At 46.5% G+C, this 14,612-nt stretch overlaps 1 long non-coding RNA gene across 1 annotated transcript in view; it reads right to left on the bottom strand.

The window, feature by feature from the left end:
• LOC308481508 overlaps nucleotides 1-14,525 on the bottom strand; it is a 45,503-nt gene extending 30,978 nt beyond the window's left edge. Inside the window, exon 1 of the long non-coding RNA XR_013988721.1 lies at nucleotides 14,437-14,525. This is a non-coding gene — a long non-coding RNA (uncharacterized lncRNA). The remainder of the gene's footprint in view (nucleotides 1-14,436) is intronic.
• Nucleotides 14,526-14,612: the final 87 nt, after the last annotated feature.

Below are 14,612 nucleotides of genomic sequence, written 5' to 3'. Positions count from 1 at the left end.
AGAGAAATAAATTGTTTCTACTGTCTCCGGCTGCTTTAAAAAGGAGTAAAAGTAACTGAAAATTGAAACTAACTTGAAACTAACTTTGGATTGTTTAAAAGAGGATACTATTGACTATTCCAAATAGAAACTGTTTCCCCCTAGTGGAAGCCTTTGAAACTGGTTGATATACAAGAGTTGGACTAGGGGAATTTCCAGCTGCAAGTTAAGAACCGTGAGACTCTGGGACTGACCTTGAATCTTTCAAATGTTATGGTAAATGGAAGAGGAAAAACAGACCAGTCAACTGTTGATAAAACATTAAGGTCTGGGAGGACTTGGTAATAATCCAGGAGAGGTCTATTATTAGGCCCTCCTGTTCTTTTTGTTGCTGTCTTTGTACTAGTATATTTGAAACCAAGAGAAATGTCGACAGAAGAGGCTTTGGTGGTTGCATTATATAAGATAAATGACTCATTGGATCAGTTTCACAGGAAAATGGACATGATAAATGCGAAAGTGGATGTTTCAATTGTTGAGGATGACTTGAATGCAGGGAGTATGGACAATACCAATACAGAAATCACCCAGAAATTGATACAAGAACCTATTTTGATATGGCAAGCTGTGGAGGAAGTCAAGGAAAAAGCTGTTGCAGTTGAAGGTACAGAAACACAACTGGAGAGAAAGAGAAAGAGAGCCCCAGCCCTACAGAGGCAATTTGATGAACATAAGTTGACGCTCGCTATGACTGAACTTAAGGAAAAACAGACGAATTTGAGGATTAGAGTTCACCTTTGGTGGACATGCCCAAGGATTAAGACACTCTGGGAGATGATTCATAACGAAATGAAAAAGGTATTTAAATATACCCTTTTGAAGAAACCAGAGGCCTTTCTCCTGGGCATGGTCGGTCAATTGGTGTTAAAGAAGGATAGAATTTGTCTCATGTATGCAACAATAGCAGCAAGAATACTCACTGTGAAGTACTGGAAGACACAAGATTTATCCATTCGGGAAGAATGGCAGATGAAGTTGATGGACTATATGGAATTGGCGGAAATGACTGGCAGAAATCCGAGACCAGGGAGAAGAGCTGGTGGAAGAAGACTGGGAAAAGTTGAAGACTATTTATAGAAATACTGTTAAAATAATGAATGTTTGAAAAATGTTGGAATGAAGTTATATGGCTTTAGTAGAAATGCTATAAGGAATCAAGTATAAATAGATTAATAGTGTATTAAAGGGAAAATAAGACTAGAATATGTCAAGATAATTATAGGATAGAAAACAGAGGAAGATGGAAAGGAATTGCTGAAATAATTAATAGAAGTGGAAAACAGAAAGGGAGGTGTGAGGAGGTCGTGGAAATAAGGGAATGAAAGATAAGACATTGAAATTGTTCTGTGTTTGAAATGGTTTGTGTCATGCTTTGTTAGTTTTATGTTTTTCTGTTTTTTTTCTTTTTTGTTCTTTCTTTTTTTTTGTCTTTCTGTTTTGTTGTGTTTAAATGGTTGAAAATTAATAAATACTATTTTTTTTTAAAAAAAAAGAGAACACTATCCAACCATCTCGTCCTCTGTCATCCCCTTCTCCTTGTGCCCTCCATCTTTCCCAACATCAGGGTCTTTTCCAGGGAGTCTTCTCTTCTCATGAGGTGGCCAAAGTATTGGAGCCTCAGCTTCAGGATCTGTCCTTCCAGTGAGCACTCAGGGCTGATTTCCTTAAGAATGGAGAGGTTTGATCTTCTTGCAGTCCATGGGACTCTCAAGAGTCTTCTCCAGCACCATAATTCAAAAGCGTCAATTCTTTGGCGATCAACCTTCTTTATGGTCCAGCTCTCACTGGTATGCTCTCTCTTTATGGTCCAGTTCACTGGAAGAGCATCTTTTTTGCATACAAAAGGTGCCAGACTCAATTCCTTGGCATCCCCAGATAGGGCTGGAAGATAACCCTGTCTGAAATCCTGTGGAGCTGCTGCCAGTCAGGGCTGACAATACTAAAAAAGGTAAAGGACCCCTGGACAGCTGAGTCCAGTCAAAAGTGACTATGGGGTGCGGTGCTCATCTCGCTTCAGGCCAAAGTAGCCAGCGTTTGTCCACAGACAGCTTTTCGGCTCATGTGGCCAACATGACTAAACCTCCACTGGCGCATGGAGGACCGTGACGAGTGCCAGAGTGCACGGAAACGCCGTTTACCTTCCCACCACAGCGGTACCTATTTATCTACTTGCACTGGTATGCTTTTGAACTGCTAGGTTGGCAGAAGCTGGGTGGGAGCTTACCACCGGCAAGCAGATTTGAACTACCAACCTTCCGATCGGCAAGCCCAAGAGGCTCAGCGGTTTAGACCACAGAGCCACCTGCGTCCCTTTGACAATACTGAGCTAGATGGACCAATAGTCTGGCTCAGCATAAGGCAGCTTCCAATGTTCACTTCCCCTTACTATGCATACTTTTATACACCTCTACCATGTCACCCCTTACTCACCCTTTTCCTAATCTAAAACACCGCATACCCTTTCCTGGTAAGGGAAATGTTTCAGCCCCATGATCACTATGGCATGCCTTTTCTGCTCCATCTCCATCTCCAAAATATTGCTATAGGCTGGGTGGTTAGCCTGGATGCATATTTGGGGTTGCATATACTGTATTGTGGTTTTATATTTATAAGATGGGTTTCTGCAGAAACAGACTACAGTACTACACTGGTAAATCCAGTCTCCCTGGCTCTAGCCAAGATTGTTAAGCATCTCTTTACAAGACTAAACAGTTCGGGGCTAAATGGGGCAGGATTTCAGCCCTCCCTTGGCTGGAGGTCATGTCACTGGCAAGTGAAAGAGGACATCTGGGGTCAGTCCTATCTTGGACTGCCCTGGGAAGAGTCCCTGCCTGGACTTTCTCTGTGTTTCATCGAAATATATGACTTTGGGACCTGCTTGGAAACCTAATAGAAGAGCAAGATGCTAGGGACCATTGCTTCTTATGCTCAGTCTGAATATGTATCTAAGTAAAACTAGTATCACAAAGACACCACCCTCTCCAGTGACCTTCATTCTAAGGAAGCTGAACCTTTAATATGAGCTGGCGTCCTTGAAATCTCTCACTGCTTCGAGATTAGGAGGAACCTAACAAAATTGCTTCTGAGATGCAACAACCAGAACTGTACACAGTATTCCATGTGTGATCATGCCAGAAATTTATATACAGTTATTAAGATTGTGGTAAGTTTTATATTTTGATCTCCTTACTAATGATTCTTGGCATGGCATTTCCTTTTTCACATTGCCTGTGTGATAGGAATTTTGAGGTCTTAGATATATGTTGAATGTTCATAAGTGTACCAACCAAGCACGTACATAGATCAGCGCAGGAAGACCAACCTGAAACCATTTTGATTCCCAAACTGCGCAAATGTTTTCTCTGCAAGGTCAAAGTGGGAAACCTCCCCATTGTCTCTTTCCTCACAAATCCTGTCTTAAGGGCACATTTAAGATATGAATAGGATGTGAGCCTGTGACCTGGCTCAGGAACTAAGTATTTATCATTACAAAAGACTGTCCAGGCTCCCCAGGTAATCCAATCAAGTGACCATTAAACAGGTAACCTGGCAGAAGGAGGTAAACAAAGCACTCAGATTTCCTGTAGACCGCCCTTTCTGTGATGTAGGTATGATGTATGGAGGGGTGGTCTTGAGCTCCAGGGCAGGGCAGGGAATTTAAAATGTCTATATAAGGCCTTGCGCGCCATTGTTCTGGGTTCCTCCTCCTTTCCTGTGTGTGAGGGGAGCACCCTGTTGCAACAGATCAATAAAGATCAGGCTTACTAGCTGCTTTGCTTCTCAATATTCTCTGGTTGGCCTCTGTTATTTTCTCCTACCAATAGGGAACCTACATAAGGACTCTATAAGGGCTCTTGGATACCCCACAAGGAAAAAGGGCAGATTTTGTTTACAACACCTGGAATAACGTTTTTCAAGCTATCCCCAAGATCACTTTCCTGATCAGTCTCTGCTGACACACTCCACCAGTGATTATGTGTATTTACGGATTTCTGCCGCACTCTCCATTACTTTACACTTGCATAAATCCTTTGGAGTTCTTTACAATCCCCATTTTTTTACCAGATTGCTTGGTGTCACCAGCAGCAAACCTGGCCTCACTTCTCACCCCTAAGCCTCAGTCATTCGTGAACTAGTTAAAAACCTCTGTGCTGCTTCCAGACTGTCACTATTTTGTAGGTGGAGTTCAATCATTTACCTGCAAATTTACACTGTGCAGTTCAGGTAAATTTGACTCTCTTGTGCAAGAACCACTGCATTCAGCTAACAAATGACACTTTCTGAAATAACACAATACAGTACACTGTTTCACTGTGCTTTGCAAAACTGCACTGATATATCTTTGTCTAAACAGGACTTTTAAGCTGGAATCCTACAGACACCTAGGGGAAAAGTTCCACTGAACCTAACAATGCTGACTTCTCAACAGACATGCAAAGGATTGTTCTGTTTTGGTATACACAGTCCTTCCTGTAGAAGCACATAGCCTTGCTTACTTTTCCCTGTTGGAAGAGTTTGTGTTGTTTGGCTAGATCACCTGCAAATATTTATGCAAAACTTTTATAATACATGATACCAGGTGCAAGATAAGCAAGCATTAACAGTATTAACAATGAATACATTTGCATCAAACACAGGCAGAATGACTCTTATCTCATTAGAACCTGTGTAAATGCCACTCATGTGCTCTCTTTAATTCCATCTGCTGTTTATGCCATGTCACCCCAGGCAACAAGAGGGAACAAAACAGCATATCCTTCACTTGCTGCACTCCTGTCGAGAGTGACAGGAAGAAAAATAATGTTAAAAGTCAGATTTATTTATTTATTTTTTAAAAAACCTCCCCCAAAATGTTTTCATGTGATTCCCATTAGTTGAGGCTGTCACAACAATTAACATTATAGCCATGATTCCCAACCTTTCTCAGTTTGCAGAGCACCTGGATAGCATAGTGCTCTCTGCAAAACACCAAGAATATTCTTTAATGTCATCTTTCATACTAGGAACAATGTTAATAGTAGATAATATGATGTCATATTATATTATGGTCATATTATTATATATTAAGATATCATATGAAAAAAATGAGATTTGACGGGGAAATAACTCTAGCCATTAGCTATTTTTTCTGCTGATTGGGAAAAGCCAATCTCTGCCTGATTTTGCTGGTGAAACACCTCAGTGGGAGCAGAATTTGGGAACCAGCGTGGGATAAAAGAACTTCTCATATCACAATATGGCAGTAAAACATCTCTTCCCTGCCCTCCTGCAGGGTTGTGTCATCCACACGATGTTTCCCTCAAACAATACCTGTCTCAATGTTTCCCCCCTGTAAATTCAGGTTTACTCCTCTTCCCACATCCCCTACTTTCTCTATGCTTATACAGTGGTACCTCGGGTGTCAGGGAACTGCCATCGGAAGGAAGGGAAGTGAAAGGGCTCACACAGGTTGGGAGAGACTCAGCAGCTGAAGAGGGAACCAGTAGGGGGAGAGGAGCTGAGCTGAGGGAAAGTGAGCTGGAGGGATGGCTCAGAGACACTTCCAGCGAAAACAGTGGGGAGGTTTCAGGACCTCCTGTAGGGACACCCACTCCTCGCCGGAAACTGTCACGCAGAGTCCAGAAGACGTGTTTCCGTTAAGGAGCTTTTATGTTGGAAGCGATTCCGAAAGCAACCACTGTCGGAATCTGCCAGCGACTGACGGAGCCATGTTTAAGGGGCTCCGTTACAGACAGAGGTTTGCAAACTTGACCAAACTCTGAGGGACTAGGATTTTACACACAAGCAGCTCATCGTCCCATCACAGCATTCCGACAGTCTCCGTGAGCAGCTTGTGCAGGAGAAGGCATCATGAGCAACCCAGCCGGAACCGGAGAAGCAGGAGCTGGAGCGGGTCCAAGCCTGGAAGAAAGGTACCGGGTGTTGGAGGTCCAGCTAGCGCTGCAGACGGCGAGGCTTGAGGAGAGGAGGGCTCAGGATGCAGACAAAAAGGGGAAAGACACCCAGCTCGTCAGAAAGGTACCAGGATTGGTGCAGAAGTTTGGGGGGGAGCCCAAAGACTATCATGGCTTTCGGACAGAGATGCAATATGCCCTCAATCTGCAGTTTGATGAATTCCCTGACGAGGAATCACGAGTGGCTTTCGTGATTGGGCATCTTGAAAAGGGGGCGAGAGACTGGGTTAGACCCCTGATGGCAGCGAATAGTGACGTCCTAAAGGACACGATGAAGTTCTTTCGCGCCATGGATCTGATGTTTTCCAGCGATATTGAACAGGGAGTGGTCCGCAGACAGTTAATGGCTTGCAAACAGGGGAGCCGATCTGTCCGTGAGTACTGGACTGAGTTCACCATGTTGATCCATAAATTGGGGTGGGATCTATCGGCAGAACCCATTCAAATGCTCTTTGAAGAAGGGCTTTCTTCGGCTGTGAAAGACGAACTTTCCCGGGCGCCCAGGGCGGAGTCTATGGACCAGCTGACCAAATCAGCGCTGACCATAGGAGCGCGCCAGGAGGCGAGAGCATTGGAGAGGCGGGAAGGGAAGGGGGAACGTTGGAAGGAGTTCCGCATTCCAGACATTCCAGAGCCAACTTTCCCGCCGGCAGAGCCGATGGAAATCGGAACAGCGCGCGCGCGCGCAGTTTCAAAGCCCAGTGAGGGGGGAAAGAAGGAGGGAAAAGGCGCCAGGAAATGCTATCTCTGCCAACAGCCAGGTCACTTTGCCAGAGTCTGCCCCCAGAGGAAGGAATGGCAAGGGATGGTAGGAGCTGTGGAGGGAAGAGAGGAAGAAATACCGAAGCAAGTAAAAGCCAACGCCTGGCTGCCACCGTCGGGGCACAGCAGCCAGGCCAAAGAGCAGTGAAAGTGCCCACGCCAGAACCTCCTAAACCCGCCCTAGTGATAGAAGTGGCGCTAGAGCTGCCAAACGGACACCCTCTAAAGATAAAGGCGCTGTTGGACTCAGGCAGCTCCTGCAATTTCATGAGCAAAGAGTTTGCAGCTGAACACCAGATACAGACGATCCCTTTAAGCAACCCCCTGCAGGTGACCACGATCGATGGCAGGGAGCTGTTGGGAGGAGAAGTCAGCTTGCAGACCGTCCCAATGATAATGAAGGTGGCAAGGCACACCGAACTGATAGCGTTTAATGTGGCCACCTTGGGAGGAGCTCCCATTATATTGGGGATGAGCTGGCTAGCGTTACATGATCCGCTGGTGGGCTGGCATCAGAGAGTGGTTTCTTTTGGTTCAGCACATTGCTTAGAACACTGCAAAGAGGGAAAGGGTTTGGCAGGGGCCCAAGCCACCCTAGCAGGGACTGAAGTAACGGAGAACGTGAAGGTACCACGACAATACGCAGATCTCCGCGACGTCTTCAGCGAAAGGGAAGCTGACCAACTACCCCCGCATAGACCCTTTGACTGTCAAATCAATTTACTCCCTGGGGCACAGCTCCCTGTAGGCAAGCTGTACGCCATGTCAGACAGAGAGATGCAGGAGCTAAGAGAGTTCATTGACAAGAACCTGAAGAGAGGGTTCATCAGAGAGTCCAGGGCGGTGGGGGGCAGCCCAGTGTTTTTTGTGGATAAAAAAAACACGAACAAGCCGAGGCTTGTGTGTGACTTCAGGGCCTTAAATGCAGTGTCAGAACCAGTGGCTTTCCCTATGCCCAGGATTGACGACATTTTGACAAGGGTCAGGAAGGGAAAGATTTTTACTAAACTGGACCTAAGGGGGGCGTACAACCTGATACGAATAAGGAAGGGGGATGAATGGAAAACCACCATGTTCACCCCTTTGGGGGCATTTGAATATTTAGTTATGCCCTTCGGCCTACAAGGAGGCTCCGCGTGCTTTCAATCGTTTATGAACCACGTCCTGGGGCCTTTGCTTTACAAGAATTGTGTGGCCTTCTTAGACGACGTGTTGGTGTATTCTGAGAATGAGGAGCAGCATGTGAGAGACGTCAGAGAAGTGTTGAGCAGGCTGCAAGCCAACCAGCTGTGGGTGAAACTGGAGAAGTGTCAGTTTCATACCAAGGAGGTGGAATTCCTGGGGTATCGCCTGTCAGACAAGGGATTGGCCATGGATCCCGGCAAGGTCCAGGCGGTGCTGGAATGGAAAACACCCAAAACAAGGAAGGATGTGCAGGGGTTCCTAGGATTTGGGAACTTCTATCGTAAGTTCATCCGAAACTTTGCCCACCTGACGGCGCCCATTACGGACTGTCTCAGCAGTAAGAAGAAGTTCGTTTGGACTGAGGAGGCGGAGCGAGCATTTGAGGAACTAAAAAGGGCCTTCGCCTCGGAACAACAACTCCTGCATGTGGATTTACAAAAACCGATGAGAGTGGAAACTGACGCATCAGACAGAGCTATTGGGGCGGTGCTTCTGCAGCCAGGGAAGGAGGAGTCAGAGTGGAGACCGTGTGCCTTTTTTTCGCGAAAGCTGAACAAATCCGAGAGGAACTACACGGTGTATGACCGAGAACTACTAGCCATTCATGAGGCGTTCCGGAGATGGAGGCACCTGCTAATTGGCGCACAACATAAGGTGCAAGTGTGCACTGACCACAAGAACCTAGAGTATTGGAGGACGGCACGAGTGCTCAACCAACGGCAAGTGAGATGGGCCCAGGAGTTCTCCAAATTTAACTTTGAGATTTGTTACGTGCCAGGCCCAGAGAACATTAGGGCGGACGCTCTCTCACGCAAACCTGAATATTTGGAGGGGGAGGGAGCACCCGAAGAGAGACATGTCATTCCAGAGGACCGCTGGATGTGTGGGGCGGCATTGGTGGGACAAAGAGAACTGGTAGAGGAAACAGAGAATGATGAATACGCCCAGAATAAGCTCAGAGGTCTTAGGGGTGAGGGAGAGGAACCAGGGGGTTTCGAGGAAAGAAATGGAGCTTTGTATTACAAAGGGGCACTGTATATCCCTGAAGGAGACTTAAGGGGGAGGGTACTCAAGCAGTTGCACGACAGCCCCACGGCGGGGCATTTTGGACAACACAAAACCATGTGGTTGGTCACCAGGGAATTTTGGTGGCCTAAGGTGAGGGAAGATGTACGGGAGTATGTAAGAGGGTGTGAGCAATGCCAGCGAGCCAAAGGGGAGAGGCGGGCACCGGCGGGGCTATTAGAACCCTTACCAACCCCAGAACGACCTTGGGAGGCAGTGTCGATAGATTTTATGACTGATCTGCCGAAGTCCAAGGGGAAAACAGCCATCATGGTGGTGGTAGACCTACTAACAAAGATGTGCCACTTTGTAGCCTGCTCGCATGCAGTCACGGCGGAAGAGACAGCGAAGTTATTTGTAGAACACATTTTTAGGTTGCACGGGGTGCCATTGAGGGTGGTCTCAGACCGAGGAAAACAATTTACTTCCAGGTTCTGGAGGAAGCTCATGAGCTTACTGCAGGTGGAGGTCAACTTTTCGACTGCCCGGCACCCTGAAACCAACGGGCAGGCGGAAAGAGCAAACGGTGTCCTCCAGCAATACCTGAGGTGTTATGTCAATGACAGAGAGAATGACTGGGTAGAAAAGTTGGCGCTGGCGGAATTTGCCTACAACAATGCCGAGAATGTGTCCACAGGGATGAGCCCCTTCTTGGCTAATTATGGGTGTCATCCCAGGGGTTTCCCAGGGGGAGAAGGGGAGAGATGGAGCGTCCCGGCAGCCGAGCATTTTGTAGAAGAAATGGAAGCAATCCATCGTCAGCTCCAACTCAACTTAGAAAGGGCGAAGGAAGAATACAAGAGGCAGGCAGACAAGAACCGAAGGGAAGGTGAAACCATAAGGGTGGGAGATAGGGTGTGGCTGTCAACCCAAGGGTTGCCGTTCAAAGGAGGTTGTAAGAAATTAAGACCCAGGAGATTGGGTCCCTTTGAGGTCATTCAACAGGTCAACCCAGTGGCTTTCAGGCTCCGGTTACCCAACCACATGAAACTGCACCCAGTATTTCACAGGTCGTTACTGTCACCGTATGAGGGGGGACGAGAAGGGATGGCCACTCGGGGACCGGTCATAGAAGAAAGGGAATGCAGCAGCCATGTGGCAGAAATCCTCGACGCCAGGTGGAAGGGGGATCAGGTGGAGTATTTGGTAGCGTGGGAAGGAGAACAGGAGTCAGAAAACACTTGGGTAATGGCAGAAGATATCAATGACGAGGTATTGATAGAAACGTTCCATCAAAGGTTCCCAAGGAAACCTCAGCCTGTGGAGAGGTTCCGGAGGGAATACTTTGGGACCACCGATGAGGAGGAGGAGTTGGAAGGATTCTCGGACTCGGAAGGGGAAGGGGAGATGGACTCTGAGGAGGAGGAGTACTTCGAGACCAGGAACCGCAACAGGTGGAGAGAAGTGTTCGGGACATCGGAAGATGAAGGAAGTTCATTCCGGGGTTTTGCCTCCTCACCGCCCGTAGAGGAGGGGGCGAGAGGGGATGAAGGGGGCCCTGGAGGGGAGGTGGATGTCAGGGAACTGCCATCGGAAGGAAGGGAAGTGAAAGGGCTCACACAGGTTGGGAGAGACTCAGCAGCTGAAGAGGGAACCAGTAGGGGGAGAGGAGCTGAGCTGAGGGAAAGTGAGCTGGAGGGATGGCTCAGAGACACTTCCAGCGAAAACAGTGGGGAGGTTTCAGGACCTCCTGTAGGGACACCCACTCCTCGCCGGAAACTGTCACGCAGAGAGTCCAGAAGATGTGTTTCCGTTAAGGAGCTTTTATGTTGGAAGCGATTCCGAAAGCAACCACTGTCGGAATCTGCCAGCGACTGACGGAGCCATGTTTAAGGGGCTCCGTTACAGACAGAGGTTTGCAAACTTGACCAAACTCTGAGGGACTAGGATTTTACACACAAGCAGCTCATCGTCCCATCACATCGGGTTACATACGCTTCAGGTTACAGACTCTGCTAATATTACCTCAGGTTAAGAACTTTGCTTCAGGATGAGAACAGAAATCGTGCAGCGGCAGTGCAGCAGCAGCAGGAGGCTAAAGTGGTGCTTCAGGTTAAGAACAGTTTCAGGTTAAGAACGGACCTCCAGAACGAATTAAGTACTTAACCCGAGGTACCACTGTAATTATTTTCCAGCACTGTCCTGAATGAAGTCTTATTTTATATTCCTCAGATTTGCACAAAACCAGAAAATTGTACAAGCAAAGTGCATTAAAAATTTCTGCACCAGTTATTGCAGCAATTTAAAAAAATCATGTGTGCTAAAAATTCACATTCGCTAGGAACATAGTCTTGTATTCTTTTGATCCCTTAAATTTTCACAAAACCAGAAAAATGCACAATTTATTTTACAGTTGCCTGACTGTGCTTTTGCACACTTCCTGGGTGGGTTTAAAAAACAAAAAACTCGAAGTATGCAAGCAGCTATCCACACACATACGCTGCCAGTAGTCATACAACATAACAAAATCAACAAATTAGAAGGCAGAGACAAACACAAAAGAGAAGTATGAGTTGCTCCTCATATACAGGTTCAAATAGCTGCAGGTGAGGACTACTCTGGTCTAATTCTGTGGAGGGTAAATGAATTAACAGCTCAACAATGCTTTAATGTGGACAAGCCCACACACAATCTCAGGTGGTATGGAGTTCATTTTAGGCGCTAGGAAAATATGTATTTATAGTTCTCCCAGGCCTTAATATCTTTTAAATATGTCATCCATGTCACCTGAGGCAGTAGGCAGAATAATTCATTTTATTCTAGTCTCTGCAGAAGAAGGGCAATTTGGGCGATTCTTAGCTTTTGCAGCTGGACTGAGTTTTTCAGGACTGGTTGCTAAGGTTTGCATTTGTGTCTGGCTACGTGGGATTTTATGGCCTGATTTTATTGTTATATTATTGCCAGGTTGGCTTTTATTGATTTATGGTTTTATGGAGATGTTGCATGGTTTGTTTTAATTTTGTCTGTTTTACTGTGTAGATCAGGTAGAGAATATTTTCCATGAGGCAACTTATAAGTTGAGTACAGCTCCACGAGGCCCAGCCAGCATGCTCAAAACATCTGGAGGGCACCAAGTTGGGGAAGGCTGTGCTAAGATATCTGAAAGGGGATGTTTGATTTGAGGTGTCTCAAGGCTTAAACTGAGGTGCACTTTATTTTTATGCATTGGCTTGGGGCCAACATACATTAAATCTAACATGAATTTTTCGACTGTGTTCTGATGACAGGAATGAATGATTTGGTTGGGTTTGGTCCAAAATTTACTTTGGGCAGTAGTAGGTAAATGTCAGTCCCTTATCCATGCTGCTCATACACCTTTGCCTTGGCAAAACATGCAATACAGCATACATGCTATCCATTGGAATAATTGTTTTCTGGAGCACTGCTGGGAAGTCTTATATCACCCCCTGTGATGTGTGTGGGCAGTTAATATGCTTAGAATAAACTGAGAGGCACATTCTGTGACATGCAGGAAGCAGCAACTGATGACAAAAGGAATGTTATACCAGTATCATCATTTTACAGCCCTTCTCAATTTATTGAAATAAGGTGAATTTAGGAATAGTTTTTCTTTAATATAAAGAAAAATATTTCAGTGTCCATCCTTTGTTTAATAGCGCAGCCCCTATGCATGTCTACACAGGAGTGGAGTAAGTCCCATTGAATTCAATGGAGCTAACTTCCAAAAGACATGCAAAGGATCGCAATGTCTGATGTGTGCGTGTTAAATGTAACGTGGAAAATTTAGTGTGGAACATGGAAAATGAGATCAGGAGTTCTTAGCAAGCACATTGGGAACTGGATACATTCGGAGATTACCTAAATTCAGTAGGGAGTTGGGAGAATGCTAACATCTGATTCCACTGCGGGTGAGTAGCTCCTGTGTCTGAGAAACGGGTCAGCTGCCAACCCTGGAGGTTTGCAGTTTGGGGGTGCGTCTGTCACTGGAGGCTCAAATAGTGCCTTTGACCAACTGTGGCTGGTTCGACAGCTTACAGCCATTCCTGGACCAGGAAAACCTTGCCATACTAGTTCATGCGTTGGTTACTGGATTACTGCAATGAGCTCTATGTGGGGCTTCCCTTGTACTTGATACGGAAGCTGCAATTGGTACCGACTGCCACAGCACAACCGCTGACAGGAGTGAGGCCTTGTCAGTGTATAACACCCATGCTCAGAGATCTGCTCTGTTTGCCAATTTGCTACTGGGCCAGGTTCAAGGTGTAACTACAGTGGTACCTCGGGTTAAGTACTTAATTCATTCCGGAGGTCCGTTCTTAACCTGAAACTGTTCTTAACCTGAAGCACCACTTTAGCTAATGGGGCCTCCTGCTGCTGCCACACCGCCGGAGCACGATTTCTGTTCTCATCCTGAAGCAAAGTTCTTAACCCGAGGTACTATTTCTGGGTTAGAGGAGTCTGTAACCTGAAGTGTATGTAACCTGAAGCGTATGTAACGTGAGGTACCACTGTATTAGTATATAAAGCTCTTAACAACTTGGGGCCAGTTTATCCATGCGATAACAATCCTATATGCCCCCACACAACTGCAGCGACTGGCAGAACTGGCACTCCTACAGGTGCCACATAATACCCGTTCCACATTTGTAAGAACTTGATCGTTTAATGCAGCTGTGACGCGGGATGCGGGACACCAGCTGGGACACAGGTGGCACTGCGGCCTAAACCACTGAGCCTCTTGGGCTTGCCGATCAGAAGGTCAGCGGTTCGAATCCCTGTGACAGGGTGAGCTCCTGTTGCTCTATCCCAGCTCCTGCCAACCTATCAGTTTGAAAGCAAGCAAGTAGATAAATAGGTACTGCTACGGCGGGAAGGTAAATGGCGTTTCCATGCGCTCTGGCTTCCATCACTGTGGTTTAGTCATGCTGGCCGCATGACCCGGAAAGCTGTCTGTGGACAAACACCGGCTCCCTCGGCCTGAAAGCAAGATGAGTGTCGCACCCCATAGTCGCCTTTGACTGGACTTAACCATCCAGGGGTCCTTTACCTTTACCCTAATGCAGCTGTGCCTACACTTTGGAACTCCCTGCCTATTGAGATCAAACAGGCGCCTCTTCATTGTACTTTTTTGGGCACCTGCTAAAACATTCCTGTTTAAACAAGGCTACCCAAATCCTACACCAAAGTTGAGGTGATTTTAACCTGCTTTTGCATTTTAACTTCTGCATATTTTCATGTATAGCTGTAAATTTATCTTGATGGTATTGTTTTATCTTTTTGTAGACCACTTTGAGGCGGGTTTCTTTTTTTAGCAGTCAAACGGCGCATAAATTTTATGAAATCAATAGAAATGTAACGCCAATCATTTAGCAGCGGAATCCTATGTTTTGCATGTCTACCCAGAGGTAAGCCCACTGAGTTCAGCGCTCGCAGGTGGGTCGCCTACGGCTGCCATTCTAGATGCATTTACCTGGAATAAGCCCCGTGGGACACAGCACGACAGGAATTAACCTTTGCGGAGTCATGCACATGATCGCACGGCAGCGTTTCACGAGGTGGAGGCGGCGGTAGGACTCTAGCCCTTTAAGTATGTAAAGCAGCGAAGGGCGGGACTTAGTCTGGCGCTGATTAACAGGAGGGGGGCGG

Source organism: Podarcis pityusensis (assembly GCF_964106645.2).
Source record: "Podarcis pityusensis genome assembly, chromosome: 7".
NCBI classification, from domain to species: Eukaryota; Metazoa; Chordata; class Lepidosauria; order Squamata; family Lacertidae; genus Podarcis; species Podarcis pityusensis.
Note: the sequence above shows the minus strand (reverse complement) of the source record. Positions and strands in the feature narration are given on the sequence as shown.